We start from the raw sequence: 25269 nt of genomic DNA, 5'->3' as shown, positions 1-25269 counted from the left end.
CTCTCTTTCTCACTCACATTCTCACTAGCTCTTTCTCTCCTCCACAAACTATCCAGTCCTCTGTTTTCCTGCAGTCTACAGGCTGATGACTGTGTAAACCAGTAGACCTCACCCTTTGCCTGTAGATTCCTATTTCAGACTTGCTGGTGCATGTCTCCCTGTGGATTTTTCTTAAGCATTTTGAAAACTTTAATGGCCTAAAAATGAATTCATCTTTTTTTCCTAATTATCTTCTCTTTTATATCTTGTTGAAGAATGTTGCTCTTCATCAATTCATTCAAAAGAGAAACCTTAGACTCCTTCTCTCACTGCTGCCCACCCTGTATCATTTTATGCTCACCTCTATCCAATCAGTTGTGAGATTTACCTTAGAATCTACCCTCTCCCCTCCATCCTCATTGCCATGGCAGGAGACCTGAAAACTGTCACCTCTTCCCTGGAGCAGTAGCCCGGCCACCTTCCTGGTTTCCCTACTTCCAATCTGTCCCCGCTCTAATCCATGATTCATACTTTGCACAGAGTAGGTCTTCTACAGTGCACATCTAAGCATAGCACAGAACTGCTTAAAATCCTTCTGTGGCTCACTGGAGCCTTTAAGATAATAACCTTTGCTGACATCTCTTGCCATTCCCCACCCTGTCTCTTCCCCCGTCTCACCATTCTGGCCACACAGAATTGCTGGACTGGAATGAAGGGCTACGCAGATCAATTCTGATATTCAAAAGACCTGGGCTCAAATCCCAGCCTAGCTTCCTCCTATCTTTGGATAATACTAAGTATGTGATTTAGCCTCTATTTCCCTCAACACTCAAAAATAAAAATGCTACGTTCTGCACAGGGATTAAATGAGGGTTCAGTTAAACAATGCATGTAAGACACTTAGCATGGTAACTTGCACAAACATAATGGCACAGAAATGTGACTATTTATCATTACTCACGGATCCCTGCACATGCATCGCTCTCCTGAGCTCCTGGGCTGCTGCCCTTGGCATTCTCTCCCTAGTCTTCCTTAATTGGCCTGTTCCTTACTTAATGGGTTTTAAGAATCAGCTTGGATTTGTTTTCTTCTCCAGAGAGCCTCCCTTTCCCACCCCCACCACCCCCAGTCCTCAGGGCTGAACTGGTTTCCCCTCCTCGCCTTCACAGCACACTTTACACACTCCTTTCATATCTCTTATCATATTTCATTTAAATATTTTTTAGCAACCTCTCTGCCTGCTTGTCTAAACTCTGAGATACTTACTAGACAATAAGAATTACATTTTTCATTTATATCTTACATCTGGCAAATTGCTAAACACATAGCAGGTACTCAATAAATGTGAAATGAATGAACAAAAGAAAGAAAGATTAAATCATTCTCATGCTGAATAGAGAAATCAGAGTCAGAGAATGCAGGATCTTAGTGATTTCCTTATCATAATATCCAATTACATGAATTGATGATAAAAAGATACAGAGACAAAGCAGATGGGCCTCATGATCTGCTATGAGCATGAGCTGCTGCTAAAGGTGGGCAGAGCTGGTGCTGGGCCACCAGCGACAGACTAAGAGTGTCCTTAGGGAAACACAGAAGGGGGACCTGAACCCACCCAAAAAGAGAAAGGTTAAACATTGATCAATTTAGCTATCATTTCACAATGGGAAAATACAGGAAATTCCTAGTAAAATTTTAATAAATATTTATACCTTTAAAAAATTCAGGCTTTTAGGGAGATAGGAAAGAGGACTTGACAACTCTGTGTAGATGTCCTAAGGGTTTTATCCAGGCCCTAGAAACAGGCTTCCTCGCCTTCTGATTTGGACTCTTCATACAAATCTGGACATTTAGGAATCTTACAGTACATCCCTGGGGATGTGTCACTAAACCCAGGGTAGCCGGTGTGAGGGAGGCGGCAGGGGTGGTGCTGGTGAGCGACACCCAGCTCTGGACTTGTGAGCAAGTCACTTAATCTGTCTGACTCTTAACGGACACTTTGTAAGATTTTTGTGGGATAAATGAGAGTGGATAGAAATCTGGCTGTGAGCATTTTGTGGGCCAGCCTGGAATGCTTTGTTCACCACTGTGTTCTCAGCACTTAGCACTGTTCTTGATGCAGAAGAAGCAATCAACAACATGGGTTGAGTAAGTCAGTGACCAGCGGACAGCAGGGTCATCGTCATATGTGCAACACTATGAGCTTTACTGACCTCAAAGAGGTGCAAGAGCGAGTGAGCTGTGAACGCCCACTCTTCCACGTGGCAGGCACTGTCCAAGTGGTCTTATGCCCACAATCCTCCCACATAGGAAACGGGGGCTTCCAGAATGCACTTGACAGTTCCCTTTAAAAGTACAGATTTACCTCTAATTAGGGAAACACGTAAGAACAGACCAGTTACTCAGCAAGTTCTTCAAAGCAGAGCCCCCTCAAAGCTGAAATATGTCATCTAGTTTGTGGATGAACCAACATTTTTGAAGCAATTGTCTAAAAGTGATTTTAAATTATTTATTAAGCTACTTTTCACTACAGAATATATTCTGTATAATATATTCAGAATGATACTCTAATCATTCAACTTTTCTTCTAGGACATGTTACAGAATCCATGAAATAAACCTCATAATATTTTTTAATGAAGAAAAAACTAGTCCTTTTGGACTGCAATACATCCTTGAGGTAAGGAGCTTCAGTCCCATTAAATGCCATATGAAAGACACCATTTTATTTACATCTTAGAAAAATGTTTTTGAAAGAGTCTAATTTACTAAAGCAATTTACAGACTGAATTGCATTTGGGGAAATTCTGAGAGCTTAACAATAGCAATGACTTCCTTCTTCCAATTTCCTTCCCAGCTTCACATTTGTCCATTAGGAAAGAGAAAAAAGGAAAGGGAAGATTTTGGTTTTAAAGGAGTAACACTTTAAAAATTGGCAGTACTGGTCACATTTCAAAAAGAAGAAAAAACAAAAACTGATAGGAAATTGTAAAATTCTGTCCTACTTGCCTTAATTGACGCCTAATTTCTAAGATATCAGGCCTTTAACAGTCTTTGGAATGAACTGCCCATCTTGCAATGGGCAAACTTCCTTTAGGTTCAATATATTTTTCTAACTACTGAGTTCTCTTTCATTTTTGCTAATAGAAATCATAATAATGTGAGGTACTAAGACAGAGACAGAGGAGAGAGCAGTGGGTCATGCCCAGGCTCTTCCACTTCAGGTGCATTTGACTTTAGGCAAATTATTTAACCTATTTGTGCCTCAGTTTCTTCATCTGGAGGTGGGATGATAATAGTAGTTACCACATGGAAAGTTACAAGGATTACAAGAAATACTCCATGCCTGGTTCAAAATAGCTGCTCAACAAAAGTTAATCATCATTAATCTATGTAACAGACAGTTACATAAATCTCTTCATGGTTCCTTGTAAATATGAGCAAAAGAATAGGGCATGATTTGATGGAAATTTTTCATCTTTTTTGAGAAGAGTGGGAATCATCTCTGACTTCCCTAACACCTCAGAAATCCAGGCATTCACCAGGGCTTATGAACACTAACACATAAAGAGTTCAGGAATCCATAGCTCTCCATTTGTCTGCATTTCCATCCCAACTTGCTCCCAGGGCATCTTACTTCTGGGGCCAGAGCCTCTCTCTGAAACTCCGTATCTCTCATATTTCCCTCCCCTATTCATGCTCCAACCAATGTCAGAGCAATGACCCTGGAATTTATAATTTGATCTTAAATTTTTTCCCCTGTTCACAAATATCCAGAGGCCACCATGAGCCTTGGGATCCAGTCAAAATAAATATTTGTGTTCTTTGTGTTACCCTCAAGATCCTGAAAAATCCAGTTTCATTTCTCCCCATGAGCCTACCTTCCAGACACACATATGCATGTACACACACACACACACACACACATCCTCGCATTTACAGGCACACACATGCACATGCATTTGTGTGCACATATACACACGTTGTCTTCAGTTCCTCGCCTCCATGCTTTGCCTCCTCAACTCCTATTTATTCTTTATGTTTCAGTTTAGAGCTCATTTCTCATGGGAAGTCTTAGGCAGCCCTTCAGTGACTCAGTACATTTCCAGTGCAAACACTCAAAACTGTGCAAACTGTCTATTGTCATGTCTGTGGATTGTAAACTCAAAAAAGGCAGAGAACAGTATACCTTTCCACTGCATATTAGGCACCTAATTCTTCATAATACCTTAGAAAGTATTCTTGAATAAAATCTGTTACATGATAAACTGCCATGTTCATTCTGTCCTCTTTTATATTCAGCAAATCAGTACCTCACATAAAAAAGGAATATTTAAATTAGATGAGTTATATATCAGTTTCTTTCAGCTGGTAAACAAATAAAATGTTGCAATGTACCATGAAACACTTTTCCCCAGGCTGCGCTGCAGTGAGCTATTAAACTATTCTTTCAGAAACAGTATGAGTTTAGTGTTAATTTTGACAAAAGACAAAAAAAGATGAAACATGAGCAAAAAATTCATTTCACAGTGCATTATTTTCTGCCTTAAAAAGAAATCAGCATTCAGTTCATGAGATGGGTAAGCGAATTCAACTTCTGTAGAAGGTAGTTAGACAACTTGTAGTAAAGTTAAAATGCTTATGCCCTTTGGCCCAGTACTTTTACTTCTAGGCACTTCTCTGCAAGGGGATTGGCAGACAACATGACAAAGAAGATGTCTTAGCCCAGATTGTCTAAAAAAACAGAGTCTGAGGCAAAATATACTTGGCCTAGCTTTATTAGGAGGTACAATCTTCGAGCAGCAAAAGTGATGGGAAAAGGAAGACAGGCAGGAAAGGAAGGAGGAAAAGAAAAAGTGATACTGTTGCCAGTGGGTATAACCGGGGTTCTGGGTTCTTGTCCATCTCAGAAAGAATTCAGAGACAAGAAGTAGTGGTTAAGATAAGTAAAGTGAGGACTTATTAAAGGATGGATAGGACACTCTCAGGGGAGAGCGGGCAGGCTCAGGTGAGTGGCTGCCCTGAGTTTCTTTGGCAAGTTAGTTACACAGGATGTAAAAATGAATGGGCGGAATATTCACTAGGGAGGGGGGGGTTGGGGTCTTATTCCCTGATTATCATCCCAACTCCACCTTCCCAAAGGGAGGAGGGATTTTGTCCTTATTTAGTCTGGATCAGAAGTGTCATGGCGTCGGAGCATGAGGAGTACTTCTGATCTGCAAGGCCAATTTTACTGAAATAAGGGCATAATGAGCAAAAGGTTACATTTGGACACTGGCAATTCCTGCCTTTTGTCACCTTCCTTTGTTGTTCTCCAGGCCACTCATCACCCCCAAATATGTGACCACTTATCAGCCCAAAGGTTCCTGCTTTTCTTTCTCTGCTCAGGGACCCCTGGTGCTTACATGATGTAGGGTTTCCTGCATTTGGCCTGGGCCCCGCCTTTCTGCCCAGTTCCTGCCATTTGGTCTGTGCCCCCCTTTCTCTGCTCACATCTAGCTATCTGCCTGCTCTAACAATACCTAGTGAGGTGGCCACTGTTTCACAAGAAAATACAGCTGGTCACTGGTTCATGCCAGATTTCTCTGGTCTGGCTGTGTAGAACTTGGGAACTCTCTTGGTGCAGAGAAGGGGAGATGGAGTCACCTGTCATCTTCTTTCCATCTTCTGTCTTTCCTTTGTCAGTTTTCCTCCCCATCTCACTCTCACCCTCTGGGTATTAAAGTTTCCACTTTCAGGTGGTGCTACTTGGTTCACCCAGGCAGCCTGACGAATCCAGATCCAACCGTCTCCCCAGCCAGGGCCCCAGTGCTCTGCTCCGTCTGAGTTGGGAAGTCACAGGAAAAGTCAGAACCTCCATGGGTCCCTTTGAATCTGGATTGGGCCGCAGATGCCCTGCCAAAACCCTCCCCACATAACTCTCATCTTTGGAGGAGCCCAAGACAGCATCAGGCTAGGAGATGAGGTGAGCGCAAAGGTAGCCTCTGCTCCCCATTGAGCAATGTGGAGAAAAGGGCTGAGGCAGGTGGGGAAGGAAAATATAGGGATGCTATAAACTGAATCAGTATGGATGTACATAATACATTTATTGTAACATTGTTTATTGACCCCAAATTCTTATGCAACCCAAATAGTCATGAATAGAGCATTGGTCCAATAAATTTTGATGTTTTCAAAACTGCATCAAATTAGGTTAAAAATAATATTTAATGTGTGATATAATGTATCCAAGCATGTAAAGAGAATGTAACGGAGGATGTGTGTGTGTGTGTGGATGTGTGGACGTGTGTGTGTGTGTGTAAGCCCAGAGATATACTGATTAGAAAGGTTATCCAAATACAAAATATTAGCAGCTATTTTATCTGGATGATAGTATTTCAAGTGACTTTTTAGTTTTTTTCTTAATATTTTCTTGTGTTTTATAAAAGTACTATTGTATATTATTTCATAATCAAAAACATTGCAAAGTCATTTATAGTTTTTAGACAGCTCATATTAAAAGAGCTGTTTAAGGGGTAATACCATGGTACTCATTATAAATAAGAACAGAATTTCCTTTCTGAGTCTGTCATGCTCTGGTAAGTCCACTGTGACTCTAACTTCTAACCTCAAAATTGGTGTGTATATCAATGACCAATAGCATCACCTATAATGGTGTCATCATATGTGAATTCATTTAATGAAGATTTAACTGTGAAGCCCACTATTGTATTCAAGTACTTCTGTTGAAGGGGCAAAACCCACAAAGGGACCAGCAAGACCTCCCAGGCAGGGCCATTGCCTTCCAGCTTTTGCACTTCTGCAAAATGGCTTGCTTCTAGGAAAATAAAATTTACCCCTAAAATTCCATTGGTTCCTGAAAGCTCACTCCTGATCGGTCCGTTTCTAACACCTCATTTGCATATGGTACGAACTTAATCGAAACCTAAAACCCTATAAAAGTCTGTGTAAACCTACAGATGGGGTCCAGAGCTTGGAGTGTTAACTCCTCTGGGCCCGCTGGCATAATAAACCTGAGTTCTCCAACCCTCTGAGTGTTGCTTGGTCTCTCGACGGGATGCAGGTTGCTGCAACTCTATAGATGTATCTCTGTACTACCTTTGTGGCCATTTATTTTGACTGTTTCAAACTGGACAGTATGTGTTCCTCACACTAACCCTGCTGTCTCCTTTTTCCACACCTTGGCTTCAGCATATCCCCCTGTCTGCTCTGCCCAATTCCCACATCTCCACCTGGGGAACCTGAAGTCACCTTCAAGTCTCAGTTCACGTACTACCTCTTCTTGGTAATGTCCCTGGATCAATGAACCCATTGTGTAATTATTGTGATTAGTTAAATTCTTCTTCAGTTCTCAGTAGAATTCATAATATTAAAAATTGCTAGTAATCTCAAAGAAAAAATTTAATTTGCTCACTTAAAGCATGAATAACTAGATTTGCAGTTCCAAATGTACCAATTTATCATTTCTTATGACAAGAACACATCCTGCTTGAAAATAATACCCCATTGCAAACAGACAGTAATGCAATAACTATGTATTTTAAAGCACTGAAGTTGAATAAACGAAATGACATAGTGGTTTTGAAGATTCTGACTATCTCAGGCTGGCTCCTGTTTCATAATACTATTAGTTCCAAAGCACAGAAAGCATAGTACACACTTTCACAATTTCTCTGCCCACCCCCTCTCAGCCCAGGGCAGGTCCGCTTCCGGCCAACACAGACTATGTAGAAGTAAAAGGCAGATGAGAGGGCTGGCGTTGAGAACGAGAATGGAGGCCAGCAGACAGATATCCAGGAAGTATGACAAAGAACCCACATCAGAGGGGATCAATGTGAAGGGAGGGTTGGGTGTGAGAAAACTGGTTTCCAACACTCAGGTTGAGTAAAGCACGTGGGAAGTCAAGGAAGAGTCACTCTTCAGAGACCCAAGCACCCAGCGTACATCAAAGAACCCTCAGCAGTGATGCAAACAGTAACAACTTACGTTTCCAAAGAGGTTACTGTGCAGGGCCAAGGAAGCGAATGTACATTCCACAACTCACTTAACATTCACACTGTGAGGGAACTAGTAGTATTGCCCCCAGTTTATTCACAAGGAAACTGGGGCTCAGAAAGTTAAATCATCCCAGGGTCTTAGAGCTTACAGGAGGCTGATTCAAAGCAGCTGACTCTGTCGCCCAGAGATTCTGCCCTCCCCGCTGGGTTGACTGTGGACCACTGCTTGTCCGAGCTTCTAAGCATCATTGCAGCAACATGGCAGAAATGGCTCCAGGAACCCTTGCCAGGCATAACGTCCTGACTTGGTGGAGGGCCCTATGTTGTCAGATTCTCCCATATCCTGCCTTACACTCACAACTCCCAGCTCAGCAGCCTTGGAATTACCTCAGGCACACTCCCATTGTCCCTACGGTACTCGTGAGGCCTCCTCGCTCAGGCCCCACTGAGACTGCGCCATTATGCGGCTTCAGCAGGAGTTCTTGGTTAGGTGAGACCCAGGGAGAGGGAGAGGTAGTAAGGCAGCTCCCAGGAGCCGGGGGCAGTCCTCTGAGGAAGGCAGAAGATTGGAACTGTCAGCCGCCAACGCCCAAAGCAGCTGGGGAACAGGTGCTCCAGCCGGGTAATGTGGACCTGGGCAGAGCATCCTGGGCATGCCGAGAGGCCTTTTCCTGAGTCCAGCCCTGCACCTGAATTTCCACGCTGAACCTCAGATGCAGCGAGCTGTCCAGAGTAACTGTGGTACTGCCTCTCTCCACCTTCCAGAGCCCTGCCCTACTAAGACCCCGTGTTCACCTTGAAGCCCTGACTTTTTCAGGCTGCAGCTGAGAGTGGGGCTAGAGACTCAAGCAGGGCTGAAAACAAAGGCAGCAACGATGTGGCAGCGGGAAAGGCTGCTCGCTATGATGAGTAGAGGAATGAAAGCCTTGTGGGGGCTGCTGCACGGCAGGTTCAAGGCAATCCATAGTCTTCAGCCAAGTCAGAGACGAACTCTACAGGTTGGAAGACGTGAACAGAAAGAGAGGAAGTTCTTGGTTGAACTGCCCTTATGAGATCAGTTCTTTCTCTGGGGCGAAGAGGTCAAGAAGGATTTGTTATCTTTTCTAAAGAGGACATGCTCCCCTCATCATCTGTCTCCAATGCGTTCAGCCAGGTAGGTAATGTCTTACCTCCCGGGAACATCAGTTATAGATTTCTAGTATGAAGCTAAATAAACATTTACTTAGTAAATGAATGAATTCTAATATCCTTGGTGTCAGCTTGTGTGTATCTGAAGTACCTGGAGTCTGCTTATCACAATGCATAATACTCATAAAGCATTTTAAGTCCCACGATGGAGGTTCTTTGCAGGCAGAGCACAGTTATCTCTCTCTAAAGGATGTGATGGAGATTAATTAATTTCATAAAATGCTTCACGGATGAAAATTGCTTTATCAGAACTGTGTGCATGGCATAAATTCATACCTCTGAAGTTGAATGGAATTTGTTTTTTATTGCTACAAGAAAGAGTTATTGGAGTTGATATACCAGTTCTTTTTTCTACTATGCAAGATTATTTTGCAGATCAAAATGTGGATTTTGTGTCTCATAATACAGAGGGAGCTGAATCTCGTGGTGCAGCCAGGGAATCAACACTAACTACTTTTCGTTTGGGGTTCATTCAAGACTTCAGACATAGACTGTTATTATTTAAAACAGATAAAATGTAGCAGAATTTGTAATCTTCCTCTACTATATACCAGCTGGGAGATTTGGGGAAAATCGGTAAAACTCTCCGTGCCGAAGTTTTCTTATCTGTCAAATAATATGTAGGACCTACCCTATGGAACTGAAAGCTACAATTCAGGTACAGACTTAGCAATGTGGGAACAGACTTAAATGGTGCTCAGTAATTGTTGTCAGCTTGGTATAACTACTAAGTTGCACACTCATGACTATTAAGAGTGTAACCAAAATATTTGTTTGTGTCTCCCGTTATATCCTTCAAATTTATTCAGTAGAAGCATTTTTTTTTACCGTGTTACTTAATAAAAACTCCTGTCAAGCTTTATAACTTTTCTGCTTATTCTTGGGTCACATATCAAAACACAACCTCAATCTGGCAATTTTAGGCCATTTCTGGAATCATAAACTTGAAGGTAAACCCTCTTTCACTGCCAGAGCACAGCTGGATCTGGGCTGCCTGCTTTTGACGCATGGACCCTGACCTTCTAGTTATGAGACCAGGCAATCCAGTCTTCAGACTTGGTCCTTTTGGCCTGGAAATGGTCTCTGACTCATAGGAACGTGGTTCTTAAGCCATGGAATCTGGCCCTGCAGGCATGGAATAGGACTTCCTTCCCCTCCTTCACGCCCAGGTGTGAAACCTGGCCGCATGAATTGAATGTGATCCTCTGGTGTGGAAGTGAACTGTCCAGGCATGAACAGTTGCATGCAGTCATGGAACACGCCCTCCGCACAGGGCCGCAGCCCCTGCAGGCATGAATTCTGCCCCTCCAGGAGGAAATCTGACCTTCCAGACGTGTGAAAAGGTTCTCTGGCCACTGCAGCCACGGGACCTGCCTGTGTACCATGAAGGTATGGGATACGATGGGACTTGGCGTGGTGGGCATGGAGCCTGTTCTTGCGGTCACATAACCCAAGATTCCTGGCATGAAGCATCATCTGCCAGTCATGGAACCTGGCCATCAGGTGTGCAATTTCACACTCAAGGTGTGGAACTTTCCCCTAAACACAGAATTTGTTCCAATAAATAAGGAACTTCGAACTCTCTGTGTAGAACATGGGCCTAGAGAAATAGAATCTGACCAACAGTTACAAAATCTGATCTTTCAGACATTGATTTAAAACTTCTAGATGTTAATTCTACATTTCCAGGCGTTAAGCCTGGTTTACCTCATGAGGCCCAGCCTCACAGGCATGGATTTTTATCTCCAGGACTGGAAACCAGCCCTCTAAGCATGAAGCCTGGCACTCCAGGTACAGAATGTGGCCCCTCAGTCATGGAACTTAAACATTTACGTGTGGAATTTGACTTTCCAGACATAGAAACTAGCTTAAAGTATGAATCCCATTTCTCCAGGCATAGAATTTTGCCCTTTAGGCACGGAACCTGGACTGTTCCGTGTGGTTCCTGGACATCTAGGTATGAAGTAGATGGTGACTACTCAGCACAAGAAAACCTGTCACCCTGTCATGGAACTTTGCACCACACATGTGTAATCTCAATTTCCAAGCACGGCACTTAGCACAGCAAACGTGAAAACTGATGCTCCACGTATGGACTCTCAGTGTCCAAGCAGGGATCCTGCCTTACAGTCATGGAGAACGGCACCACATGTGGATTCTCGTCTCCAAACAGGGACCACCTCAGAGTGTGAAACTTGGTACCAAAGATACGAAAGCCTGTATTTCTTTCCCAGGTTTTGGCTCTCCACATATGAAATTTGGTCTTCCTGGCAAGGAAACTACAACTCCATGTATGGAATCTCAACATCCAGGGAAGGACTACGGCCCTACAAGTACGGAGACTGGCATTCCATGGATGTAATCTCACTTTCCACGGGTGGAGCCGGGATCTAAGCATGGAAGTTGGCACCCTAGGTGTGGATTATGAGAAAGAAACACAGACAGGCATGGAACTCGGCATTTGAGTAATAGGCATTGGGTCTCCGGACACTGCTCTCCAAGGAATCAGACCTGCTACGATGTATGTTATGGACTGAATTGTATTCCCTACGAATCCATATGTTGATGCCCTAACCCCCAGTGTGATTGATTTGGAGGCAGGGACTTTAAGGGGGCAATTAAGGTTAAGTGAGTTCATAATGGTAAGGCCCTGATCCTACAGGGCTGATGTCCTTATAAGAAGAAGAGACAGCAGAGTTCATTCTCTTGCTGCGTGTGTACACAGGGAAGGGCATGTGGCGGTACAGTGAGAAGGTGGCTCTCTGCTGGCCAGGGAGAGCGCTCTTGCCAGAAAGTGGATTTTTGGCACCTTGATCTTGGATGTCAAGCCTCCAGAACTATGAGAAAATACCTTTCTGCTGTTTAAGCCACCAGTCTTTGGTATTTTGTTACGGCAACCCAAGCAAACACACACCATAAGGAATTTAAATCTCCACACTATAAGCATAGAACCTGGTGCATTACTTGTGTGATTTGAATCTCTGAGCGCTCAACTTGGCACTACAAACAGAGGACCTGATGTTATGGGAGTATAGGTTCTTGCCTCACTCAGGAACGTATTCAAGAGCAAGGCATGGTAAAGTAAAAGCCAGTTTATTTAGAGAGATACACACTCCATGGGCAAAGCGGGGTCTGTCCCACTCAGAAGGGAAAATGGCTTAGGAGATACACACTCCATAGGCAGAATGCAGGTCATCTCAGACAGGTGAGAGGGAGAGAAGCCAAGAGGTGTGGGGTGTTTAAAGTACAAGTAGATACACACTCCATAGACAGGGTGCTGGCCATCTCAGAAGGCAAGAGAGAGAGTGATGGTGAGGTGTGGAGTTGTTAGCTTTTATGGGCTCGGTAATCTCACATGCTAATGGGTAGGAGGGTTATTCCAACTGCTTTGGGGAAGGGGCAGGGATTTCCAGGAAACGCCCCTCCTGCCCACTTTTTGACCTTTTCTGGTCAGCCTAGGAACTGTCACGGTGCTTGTGGGTGTGCCTTGAGGCTCAAGGTCTACTGGAAGTTGAATCTTCTGCCATCTTGGTTCTAACCGGTTTGTCCTGTGCAACTGCTTCACTGGTCATTCCTTCAATGGTTGTGCCCTGCCCCCTTTCCTCCCACTTCATTGACACTCCATGTGAGAAATCTCAGTCTCTAAGCGTGGAACCTGGCCTTACGAACATGGAACCTGGCACTTCAAAGTGGAATCTCAAATTCAAGGATAAAACATGGACCCACAAGCATGGAATCTAGCATTCCATGTGCAGAATGTCAATCTGCATGCATGAGACTTGACATGGTCTTACATGTACTGAACCTGGTGTGTAAGTCATAGAGATTTGCCCTACACTGCTTGAAACAATGAAAATATTTGCAGTATTATAGAGGAAGAAATTTTCCTCCATCCATCCAGGTTATGGCTGGTCTAAGAATTAGAATTAAACTAACATGACAGATTAACAGGAGAAACTCAAGCAAAAGTTTAGTAACATTTATACATGGAAAAGACAAAACTGAGCATCTTGCTAAAATGGCTCACCTTCCCTTAAATACCATCGTTAATCAAGACAAAAGAGGATGTTGAGGGTGGGAGAGTCAGCTATGGAGGCTACCAGGAAAAACACAGCAATCAAAGTTAGGGTTGTTATGCAGATTTAAGCCATTGCCTTCTCCACTGGTAAGAGTTTCTAGATTTCGTTATCCTCCTCTTCCTGGAACAGGGAGGAAGACATCTTTATAAATGAAGATTTCCCTTACAATGCAAATATTTCTTACAAAAAGGTAACTCCTACTGGTTTTCAGAGGTTTTCCCATGTCTGCTCTTTCTTAGAAAATAATCAGCTTAAAATAATATGCCTAAGAGAAACATGTTAGGGTGACAAATTCTGCTTCTATCTCAATTTCCTAGCATTTTTAAAATCACTTTTCCTCTCACTAGGGGTACTGGGGTTTGAACCGAGGACCTCATGCACACCAAGCTCTATCATACACATGCTCTACCACTGAGCCATACCCCTCCCCCAATTTCCAAGCATTTAAATTGGCTCTACAAGCTTAGCACCTCCCACCATATGCAGAATCTCATTCTCCACACGTGGATTCTGACCCAAGAAGAATTAAAGCTGTCATTCCATGTGTGAAATCTCAGTCTCCAACTGTGTAACCTAGCCTTAAAATCATGCAACGTGGCTCTCCACGTTTGGGATCTCAATCATTAAACATGGCACCAGACCCTGTAAACATGTGTCAACTGAAATAAAACGCACAACTTACAAGGTGAGAGTTATGTTTTATTAGGTGGACATTTCTGAGGACTCAAATCTCTCGAGCCCAGGATGACAGCCTCTCAGCTCCCTCTGAGGGACTGCTCCAAAGCGGTAGGGGAGGAGCCAGGATATATAGGAGTTTCCACAACAAAGACCAGGTCGTCAGAACATCAAAAGATTACAGTTAATTACAGAAAACTCTTGCCAAAAGATTGGCCCCATCCCTGACAAGTCGAATAACCCAGAGACAAGGGCTTGGAGCTGAGAAGAAAAGAGGCATCTTTATTACTTTGCCAGGCAAAGGGGACTCAGAGCAGGCTAGTACCTTCAAAACTGTGAAGCCACCTTGGGGATGGGGTGGGGTGGTTATATACGGCCATAGCTTAAGCAAAGACAACAATCAACAGAATCATTTATCTTGTCACAAGATTTCTTGACATCAGGACATCCCCAGGCAATAGTTCTATAGAGACTGTTAGTTTTAACTTTTCCAATTTTTTCATCTCGTAAACACCTGTGATGCGTTTCTCCTTTATGACAAATCAGCCTGTTTTGCAGGGTTACAGTTCCGCGACCTTCTTCCCAGAGAACGACTCAGAAGCCGAACACGGTTATAAATTTTAATGGCTACAATCACCTGAAAAACAACAAAATCAGCTTTAACAATGGGCCTGAGGCTGGGAGCAGGGACCAGTCGGTCAGGTTTGCTGACCATGCCAAAAGAAAGCAGCAAGCATAAAGCCAAGAGTTAGCCTAAGAGCGGCCATTTTATTATTCCTCTTTCAAATTCACATGTCTCAAGTTAAGGATTTAGCACTTTCTATGTATGGGAAGACACAAAGCTCTGGGCTCACTGAAATCATTCCTTTGATATGCACCTCAGCTAGTATCTTGTGTTTTTTCCACATCCTGAGTTCCTGTGGTGGGGTTAGGGTGCACCATTGGTGGTGGCTACAGAGGCCTGGCTGCCTGCTTGTCTGCATTCCTCAGTCCCTCTGCTCACTGTCAAGGGTGGTGGTAGCGGCTGATGACTTGGTGGCCACAGCATGGCTTGCGATATTTTTCATTCATACATGGTGCCGGCACTCCATGTGTGGAGTCTCAATCTCCAAGCAAGAGCTAGTTTCCATATGTGTGGCATTCCATGTCTGAAATCTCAAATTCTATGCATGGAAATTTGTCCAATTAGAATAGAAGTTAGCATTGCATATGTAGAAACTGTATCTACAAGAATTTCATCTGGTCACAATAGTGCAAAACCAGACACTCAATATGTATAATCTCAAACGGAAAACATGGAACATAGCATTACATGGGTGAAACCCAGCATTCTAGATATTGGACATGGATGCGAGTCATAGCTGTTAGCTTTCTAAGACAAGGAAACTTCACTCCCAGTCATGGAACATTAAATACACATTCTCAATATCCAAGCATGGATTTGGTCCTGAAAGCAGGAAAAATAGCATTTTGCATATAGGATTTCAATTTCCAAACAAGGAACCAGGCCTTACAAGCATAGAAGCCGGAGCCTCACATGTGGACTATCAATCACGAGACATGGGATCTGGTCCACTCAACAATGGAACCGGGCATTCTACGTGAGAAATTTTAATCTTCTGGTTGGAATCTGTCCTGAAAAGCATTCAACTTCGTGCTCAATGTTTGGAATCTTTACCAGCAAACATTTAACTTTACTTCATATGTTTGAAATCTGTCAGTCCAGACAAGGAACATAGGATTTTGCTCTTAGAATTTGGTTTTCCAAGATATGCTAACTTGTCCCTGAGCATGGAACTTGGTACTACCCAAAAAGAGTCTAAAGATATAGGTCTTTAGATGGAATACAGATCTACGTGCATGGGATATTTTTTACTATATGTGGTATATAAAATTCTCATATAGAATGTGGACCAACAGTGACGATAAATGGCATTCCATGTGTGGATTTTCAATCTCCAAATACAGAACTTGGCCACAGAAATGTAGAGTATGGCATCTAGGCATAGAAAGTTACTTGTCATTTGTTGACATAGGACCCCAATCTCCAAGCATGGACCCTGGCACACCAAATGTGGAACCTCCATGCTCTCGGAGCTGAATCCTTCAAACAGGGAAACTGCATCTCAGTGTGTGGAATTTCAAACTACAAGCATGGAATATGGCTTGATATGTGTGTAACCTAGAACTTCAGTCATGGGAACTGGTATTTATCACAGACCTTGGCTCTACCAAAGATGGAGCATAGATTCCCAGGCATCACACCTGGCACACCACATATGGAATCTCAGACTTCAGCCAGGGAGTCTGACTCTCCATTTGTGAAATTTCAATCTCTGTTCATGGAAATTAGCTCAAAAAACATATGACCTGGAACTCCACATTTGAAATAGCTGTCTTTAAGCATAAACTTGAAACTGCAAGCATGAAAACCACATTCCACGTGTGTTGCAATCTCTGAGCATGAAACCTGGAACCACAAGCAGAGAACCTGATTCTATATCTGTGAAAGCTCAGTCTCCAAAAATAGAAACTGAACAAACAGTCATGGACACTCATTCCCTATAAGGAGAGACAAAATCCATCATGGAATATGGTGCTTCATGTTAGAATTTCAATCTGCTAATATGCTTACAACCCAGACATGGAACCTCATATTTTAATCATAGACTCAGCTTGTCAAGTCATGGAACTTGATTTCCTAAGTGACCTATGTATGGACTATGTATGGAATCTTGATCTCCAAGCACAGAACCCAACCCTGTGAGCATGGAACCAAATTCATGTGTAGAATTTCAGTCCTTAAGCAGGGACATTAGCTGTATAAGTAAGGAATGTGGCATCTTGAGAGTGGAAACTCTGTCTCCAAGCATAAAACCTGACCCTACAGACATGGAATATGACAATGCATATGTGGAATCTCAGTCTCTAAGAATGGAATTCAATCATACAAGCATCAGTTCTGATATTCCATGTGTGAAATTCCAATCCTCGTGCCTGGAACACTGCCTTAATGTGAGAAACCTGGCACTCCGCATATAGGATTTGCCATAGAGACTGGCTCCTCAAGACATGGAACCTGGGTGGCAAACTTGGTACTTCATCTTTTAAGTCTCGGTCTCCAAACATTAAGCCTGGTCTTATAAGAATGGAACTTGTGTGGAATTCCATGTGTGGAATCTGATTTCCCAAGCATGGAACATGGTCTTACAGGCATGGATTTTGACTCATAGTATTTAACACTCTAAGGACGTAGGTCTCTCAGGCTTGGAACCTGACACTCCTTGTGCGAAATCTAAGCTTTTAGTCATTGATTTATTTCTAGGTGTGAATTATGCATCTCCAGGCATAAGAGTTGTTTCAGCACGTGAGACTCTGGCTTACTGTCTTGGAATCTAAAGTTCCTGGGGTGGAACTTACCCTCCAAGGGTGAATATTGGCCCCTAAGTGTTGAATATAGCTATTTATAAATGGATCTTGACCCTCCAAGAATGTATGAAAAGTTAATCCAAATGTGAATCTTGCCTTTCCAGATATAGACTCACTCCCTCTAAGTCTGGAATTTGGGCTTTCATATCTGGATCAGGGCCCCCTAGCCATGGAATTAAGCCTTCCAGGAAAACCACAACTGCTTACCTGGATAGTATCTCTTATTTTCAGGCTTGCAACACAGCCTTTTGAGAGTGAAACTCAAACCTAAAGGGATGGTGGTATCTAGTCCATAAACTGTGGGATCTGTGCACATGGGTGTGAAACAGTGAATCTGGGTCTCTTAGCATGAAACCAGCCTTTCAGTCTTGATACTTCGTTTTAGATATGGAATCTGATTCTCCATATTTGTAACTGGCCAACAATGGGTAAAACCTGGATTTCTGAGTGTGAAAATGTAGCTCCCCAGGCACTGAACTTAACCCTCTATTTATAAAACGTGTCCCCCTTCCAAGTGTGGCCAACATGGCACTGTAGGTAGATTCTGAGCTCAACTCCTCCAATGCACACCAAAATTACAACTATTTACAGAGCATGTATCTACAAGAACAACTTGAACACAAGCAGAAAAGATTTTTCACAACTAAAGATGTGAAAAAGAGTCACAAGATGCATAGGAGAGGTGGAGACATAGTATAGTCAAGACCCATGCTCTCAGATAGGCAACCCACAAATGGAAGGATAATCACAATTACAAAGGTTCTCCCCAAGATGACAGGGGTCTACGCACCATATCAGGCTCCCCAGCCCCAGTTCTACACCAGGAAGATGAGCCCTTAGAACACCTGGCTTCAAAAGCCAGTGTGACTTGCATACAGGACAGTTGGAGAACTGTAGGAAACAAAGTCTTCACTCTTAAATGGCCCATGCAAAAATTTCACATTCTCCAAGGCCCATCACAATGGCAGTAATTTGAGAGGAGCCTGGTTTAGAACTAATTGCTGATTCTAGACAACCTCTCGGAGAGGTGGGAGGCAGTTTGGACCTCCTGTGGGGATATGGATGCTGGCAGCAGCAATTTGCGGGAGCTTATTTTACCAAGAGGTCATTGGTCCTGGCAGGTACCATTTTGGGGTCCTCCCTATAGCCTGTTAACACTGGAGGATTACCCACCCACCAGCTGGTTGGTACCTAGGACACTTCCCCTGGGCTGAGCCACCAGCTTCATGGGGACCCAGCCCCACTCCTAGTGGGCTAGCACCAGCACCAAGATTCCTGGGGCCCCATAGCTGGCTGTCTCAGGATGTGGCCCTGCCTCCACACAAGGCAGAACCTGGCAGTAAAAGAGCTGGAGGCAGGCCTGCAAACCAGCATGTCCACTGTAGCTGATCCCATCACAACAGGAAGGCTCACACAGCCCTAACAAGAGTGCATGTAGAGCATCTGGCTCTGGTGACCAGTGATGAATGTGCTGGGCCCCACGGGACATCTCCTACATAAGACTGCTTCTCCAATATTAGGAAACACAACCAACCTACCCGATACATAGAAATAAACATAGAAAATGGGACAAAATAAGGACACAGACAAACAAAGGAATGAGACAAAAGCTCAGAAAAGAACTCAACAAACTGGAGATAAGCAATCTACCCAATAAAGATTTCAAGGTACTAATCATATGAGCACAGAGGGAATTTTAACAAAGAACTAGAAAATATAAAGAAGAACCAAACAGAGCCAACAAATACAAGAACTGAAACAAAAAATACACCAGAAGGAATCAACAGCAGATTAGATGATAGAGAGAAACAGACCAGCAAACCAGGACAGAGTAGTGGAAATCACTCAAGCTGAATAGGAAACAAAAAAAAGTTTAAAAAAAATAAAGCCAGCTTAAGAGATCTCTGGGACAACATCAGGTGTACTAACATTTGCATTATAGGGGTCCCAGATAAAGAAGAGAAAGAAAAGGGGGCAGGGAACTTATCTAAAGGCATAAAAACTGAAAACTTCCCAAACCAGGGAAAGGAAGCAGACAACCAGGTCTAGGAGGTACAGAGAGTCCCAGGTAATATGACCCCAAAGAGGTCCTCACTAACACATTAAAATTAAAATGTCAAAAATTAAAGATAAAAAGAGAATCTCAAAAGCAGCCAGTTATGAGGGACTCCCATAAACCTATCAGCTGACTTTTCAGCATAACCTTACAGGACAGAAGGGAGAGCCATGATATATTCAAAGTGATGAAGGAAAAACATCTACAAGCAAGAATACTCTACATGGCAAGGCTATCATTTAGATTTGAAAGAGAAGTAAAGAATTTTACAGACAAATAAAAGTTACAAGAGGTCAGCACCACTAAAGTGGCTTTACAGGTAATAATAAAGGTCCTTCTCTAAGTGGAAAAGAAAAGACCACAACTAAAAACATAAAAATTACAAAAGGAAAAATCTTATCAGTAAAGGCAAATATACAATAAAAGCAGTAGATCAACCACTCATTAAGCTACTAGGAAGTTAAGAGACAAAAGTAGTTAATAGTTTATATCCACAATAAGCAGTTAAGGGACACACAAAAGAAAAAGATGTAAAATATGAAGTCAAAAACATTAAGGAACATGGGGTGGGAGAATAAAACTGCAGGGTTGTTAGAATGTACTGCAACCTAAGATATCAGCAACTGTAAACAATCACAGATATATACAGCTTGTGATATATGAAAGTCATAAAAATAAAAAATCTGTGATAGATACATACACAAAAAAGAGAAAGAAATCCAAACATACCTCTAAAGATAATCATTAAATCACAGAGAAAGAGAGAAAAAGAAAAAAAAGAAAAAAAACCTGAAAACAGTTATCAAAATGGCAATAAATATGTACCTATCAATAATTTCTTTAAGTGTAAATGGACTAAACACTCCAATCAAAAGATAGAGTGGCTGAAAAGATATAGATATAGATGTAGATATAGATATAGATACAGATACAGATATAGATATAGATACTGCCTACAAGAGATTCATTTTAGATCTAAAGACATACCAAGACTGAAAGTGGGGGTGGAAAAATGCATTCCAGGCAAATGGAAAGAAAAAGAAAGCTGGGGTAGCAATATTTATATCAGACAAAAAGACTTCAAAATGAAGACTATAACAAGAGACAAAGAAAGATATTACATAATGATCAAGGGATCAATGGAAAAAGAATATAATAATTGTAAATATATATATATCCCCAACAAAAGATCACCTAAATACATAAATCAAATATTTACAGACATAAATGGAGAAGTATACAATAGCACAATAATAGTAGGGGACATTAACATCCCACTTCTGTCAATGAACAGATCATCCAGACAGAAAATCACTAAGGGAATATTGGCCTTAAATAGCATATTATACAAGATGGATTTAGCAGAAACTTACAGAATACGTCATCCAAAAGCAGCAGAATACAAATTCTTTCAAGAGCAGACAGAACATTCTCTAGGAGAGATTGCATGCTAGACCATAAAACAAGTCTCAGTAAATGTAAGAAAACTGAAATCATATCAAACATCTTTTCCAGCCACAACTGTATAAGCACAGAAATTAACTATGAGAAAAAACTGCAAAAAAGCCCAAACACATGGGGGCTAAGCAATATGCTACTAAACAACAAATGGGTCACTGAAGAAAACAAAGACTAAATTTTAAAAACACCTGGAATAAATGAAAATGTAAACACAGTGGCCCACAATCAGTGAAACACAGTAAAATCACCTTTAAGAGGGTAGTTTACAGTCATACAAGCTTGCCTCAGGAAGCAAGAAAAATTTTAAATAAACATCTTAACCTTACACCTGAAGGAAACATAAAGAGAAGAACAAACCCTAAAGTTAATAGAAGTAAACCAATAATAAAGTTCAGGGCAGAAATAAATGAAATAGTAAAAAAAAAAATAGAAAAGAACAATGATACTAAGAGTTGGTTCTTTGAAAGATAAACAAAATTGATCAAACATTAGCCAGAATCCTCAAGAAAAAGAAAGGTAACCAAATCAATAAAATTAGAAATAAAAGAGAAATTACAACCTACATCACAGAAATACCAAGAATCATAAGAGATTACTAGAAGCAATTATACACCAATAAAATTGACAACCTATTTAAACATATAACATGTACAAATTCCTAGAAACATACAATCTCCCAAAACTGAATCAGGAAGAAATAGAAAATATGAACAGATCAATTACCAGTAATGAAATTGAATCAGTAATTTAAAAAACTCCCAATTAACCAAAGTCCAGAAGCATACAGCTTCACAGATGAATTCTCTCAAACATTTAAAAAAGTTAACACTTATCCTTCTCAAAACTATTCCAAAAAATTGAAAAGGAAGAATGCTTCTGACTGAACTCATGCTATACGGCCACCATCACTCTGATATCAAAACCAGAAAATAACACCTAAAAAAGAAAATTACAGGCCGATACCACTGGTGAACATAGGTGCAAAAATTGACAACAAAATATTAGTAAGCTGAATTCAACAATACATTGAAAGGATTGTATACACTGATTAGGTGGAGCATTTATCCCAGGATGCAAGGATGGTTCAATACCCCACAAGTCAATCCATGCAATACATGGCATTAACAAACTGAAAAATAAAAATCATATAATCATTCTGATAGAAGCAGAAAAAGATTTTGACATAATTCAACACCCATTTATGATACAAACTCTCAACAAAATAGGTATAGAAGGAACATACCTCATGGCAATAAAGGCCATATACGGCAAACTCACAGCTAACATCCTACTCAGTGGTGAAAATCTGAAAGCACTTGCTCTAAGATCAGGAATCATCCAAGGATGCCAATTCTCACCACTTTTATTCAACATAGTGTTGGAATTTCTAGCCATAGTGTTCAGACAAGAAAAAAAAAAGAGGAATTCAAATTGGTAAAGAAGAAGTAAAACTGTCATTGTTTCTGGAAGATATGACACTATACACAGAAAATTCTAAAGATGACACCAAAAAATTTAGAACCACTAAATAAAGTCAGTGAAGTTGCAGGACAAAAAAATTAGTAAACATAAATCTGTTGTATTTCTATACATTAATAACAAATTATCAGAAGGAGACTATACTTCAATGAAAAAAACAGAAAGAGAAATGAAGAAAACAATCCCATTTACAATTGCGTCAAAAGTATAAAATGCCTAGGAATAAATCTAATTGAGGTAAAAGATATACTTGGAAAATTATAAGATGTTGATGAAAGAAATTGAAGACAACACATAAAGAGGGAAAGGTACACTGTGCTTATGGATTAGAATTAGTATTGTTGAAATGTCCATGTCACCCAAAGCAGCCTACAAAATCAATGTAATTTCTATCAAAATACCAATGCCATTGTTCACAGAACTAGAACAAATAATTCTAAAATTTGCATGGAAACACAAAAGACAATGAATAAACAGTCTTGAGGATGAAGAACAGCACTAGGGGTTCATGCTCCCTGCCTTCAAACTATACTACAAAGCTATATTAATCAAAATAGTATGGCACTGGCACAAAAACAGATGTACACATCAATGCAACAGGATAGAAAGCCCAGAAATAAACCCACATACGGACAATTAATCTACAACAAAGGAGGCAAGAATATACAATGCAGGGAAGATAGCCTCTTCAATGAATGGTATTGTGAAAACTGGATAGCTACATGCAAAAAAAAATCAAACTGGACAACTTTTTCACACCATATACAAAAATAAACTCAAACGGATTAAAGTCTTAAATGTAAACCCTCAAACTCCTAGAAGAAAACATAGACAGTACACTCTTTGACATTGATCTTAGCATTATTTTCTCTATATGGTTCCTTATGCAAGGGAAACAAAAGCAAAAATAGACAAATGGAACTACATCAAACTAGGAAGCTTTTGCACAGTGACAGAAACTCTCAACAAACAAAAAGTCAGCCTACTGAATGGGAGAAGATATTTGCAAATGATATATCTGATAAGGGGTAAATATCCAACATACACAAAGAACTCATACAATTCAACAGAAAAAAAAAGGACTCTGATTACAATATAGGCAGAGGGCTTGGATAGACATTTTTCCAAAGAAGACATACACGTGGCCAGCAGACACATGATGTGCAGCATCATTAATCATCAGGGAAATGTAAATCAACACCACAGTGAGATTTCACTGCACACCTGTCAGAATGTCTATTATCAAAAAGACAACAAACCCAAGTGTTGGGGAGGATGTGGAGAGAAGGGAACACTTATGCACTGTTGGTGGGAATGTAAATTGGAGCAGGCACTACGGAAAACATTATGGAGATTCTTCATAAAATTAAAACTAGAACTTCCCTATGATCCAGCAGTTATACTTCTGGTATTTTCTGAAGCAAGCAAGCAAGCAAAAACATTAATTCAAAAAGATGTATGCACTCCTTATGTTCATTGCAGCTTTATTCACAACATCCAGTGTACAGAAGCAACCTAGTGCCCATCCATAGTTGAATACATAAAGAAGTTGTGGTATATATAAACACACACACACACACACATATGTGTGTGTGTGTGTGTGTGTGTAAAATTGGATCTTAGCCATAAAACAGAATAAAGTCTTGCTTTTTGTGACAACATGGATGAACCTAGAATGTATTATGCTAAGTGAAATAAGTCAGACAGAGAAAGACAAATCCTGTGATTTCAGCATAGACTAAAAAAACAAACGAACAAACAAAACAAAGCAGAGACAGAGTTATAGATGCAGAGAATGAACAGAGGGAAAGAGAGGGAGAAAAGAAAAAAGTGAGGGAAATTAGGATGTACAAACTTTCAGTTACAAAATAAATGAGTCATAGTGTTGAAATGTACAGCAGAAGGAATATAGTCAGTAATTACATAATAACGTTGTATGGTGACAGATGGTGACTAGAGTTATAATGGTGATCTTTTTGTAGTGTATAGAAATATCGAATCACTATGGCATGCACATGGAACTCACATACTGTTGTAGATCAATTATATACATCAACAAAAAATAAAAAATTAGTTAATGAATAAACCTGTGCCCCTCCAGGCATGGAGCATGATATTCTCTGTATGGTATCTCAGTCTCCCACTGTGGAATTCTACATGCATGGAATATGGCACTTACAGAGTGAAGTCTCAAATTCCATCCATGTTATGAGTATCAACATACATGAAATATGGCACAGTATGTGTGGAAACTCAATACTTAAACATGTAACATGACCTTAAAAATGCAGAACCGGGCGCTCCATATACAATACCAGGCAATTCAATCTTAGTAGGTTCCACTCCATATAGATTCTGGCATTACAACCAAGGAACCTGGCAATCCATGCCCAGAATCTCATCCTTGAAACATGGAACATTGTCTTACAAATGTGGCACCTAGATGTCATACCTGTGTTTCAGTTACAGATTTTGCGCTATGTAAATCAGAGAAATATGACCTCAGTGTATTGGCCCCTAAGTTATTTATTTCTTCACTGCAGGAAGAAACTGTTAGATCAAAAGCCCACTGGTATGACACTGAAACTTTCACACATACAATTATTTTTTAAATAGCCCAAACAGGACAAATTTAAGCCTTAGAGCCTGCCTGTTTTGCATATTAGTGAAATATTTGGTATCTCCTGGCTTTTGACAAGACAGAGCCTTGCGGTTGTAAGACTCCAAGCGGCTGCTGCCCCTCCGAGTTCTCTGACCCGCAGGTTCCCACCGTGCTGCTAGGGGACACCGCCTAGACACAGAGGCTCCCACTTCTCTCTCTACCCCAGCGGTTCTCTTACCCCCTTCCCCTCTGGACACTAGCCCACCGGCCATAAGCCTCTGAAAGGACTCATGCTGCCAGGAACTTCCCTCCCGTGCAACCCTGC

Source organism: Vicugna pacos, chromosome 25, assembly GCF_048564905.1.
Source record: "Vicugna pacos chromosome 25, VicPac4, whole genome shotgun sequence".
NCBI classification, from domain to species: Eukaryota; Metazoa; Chordata; class Mammalia; order Artiodactyla; family Camelidae; genus Vicugna; species Vicugna pacos.
Note: the sequence above shows the minus strand (reverse complement) of the source record.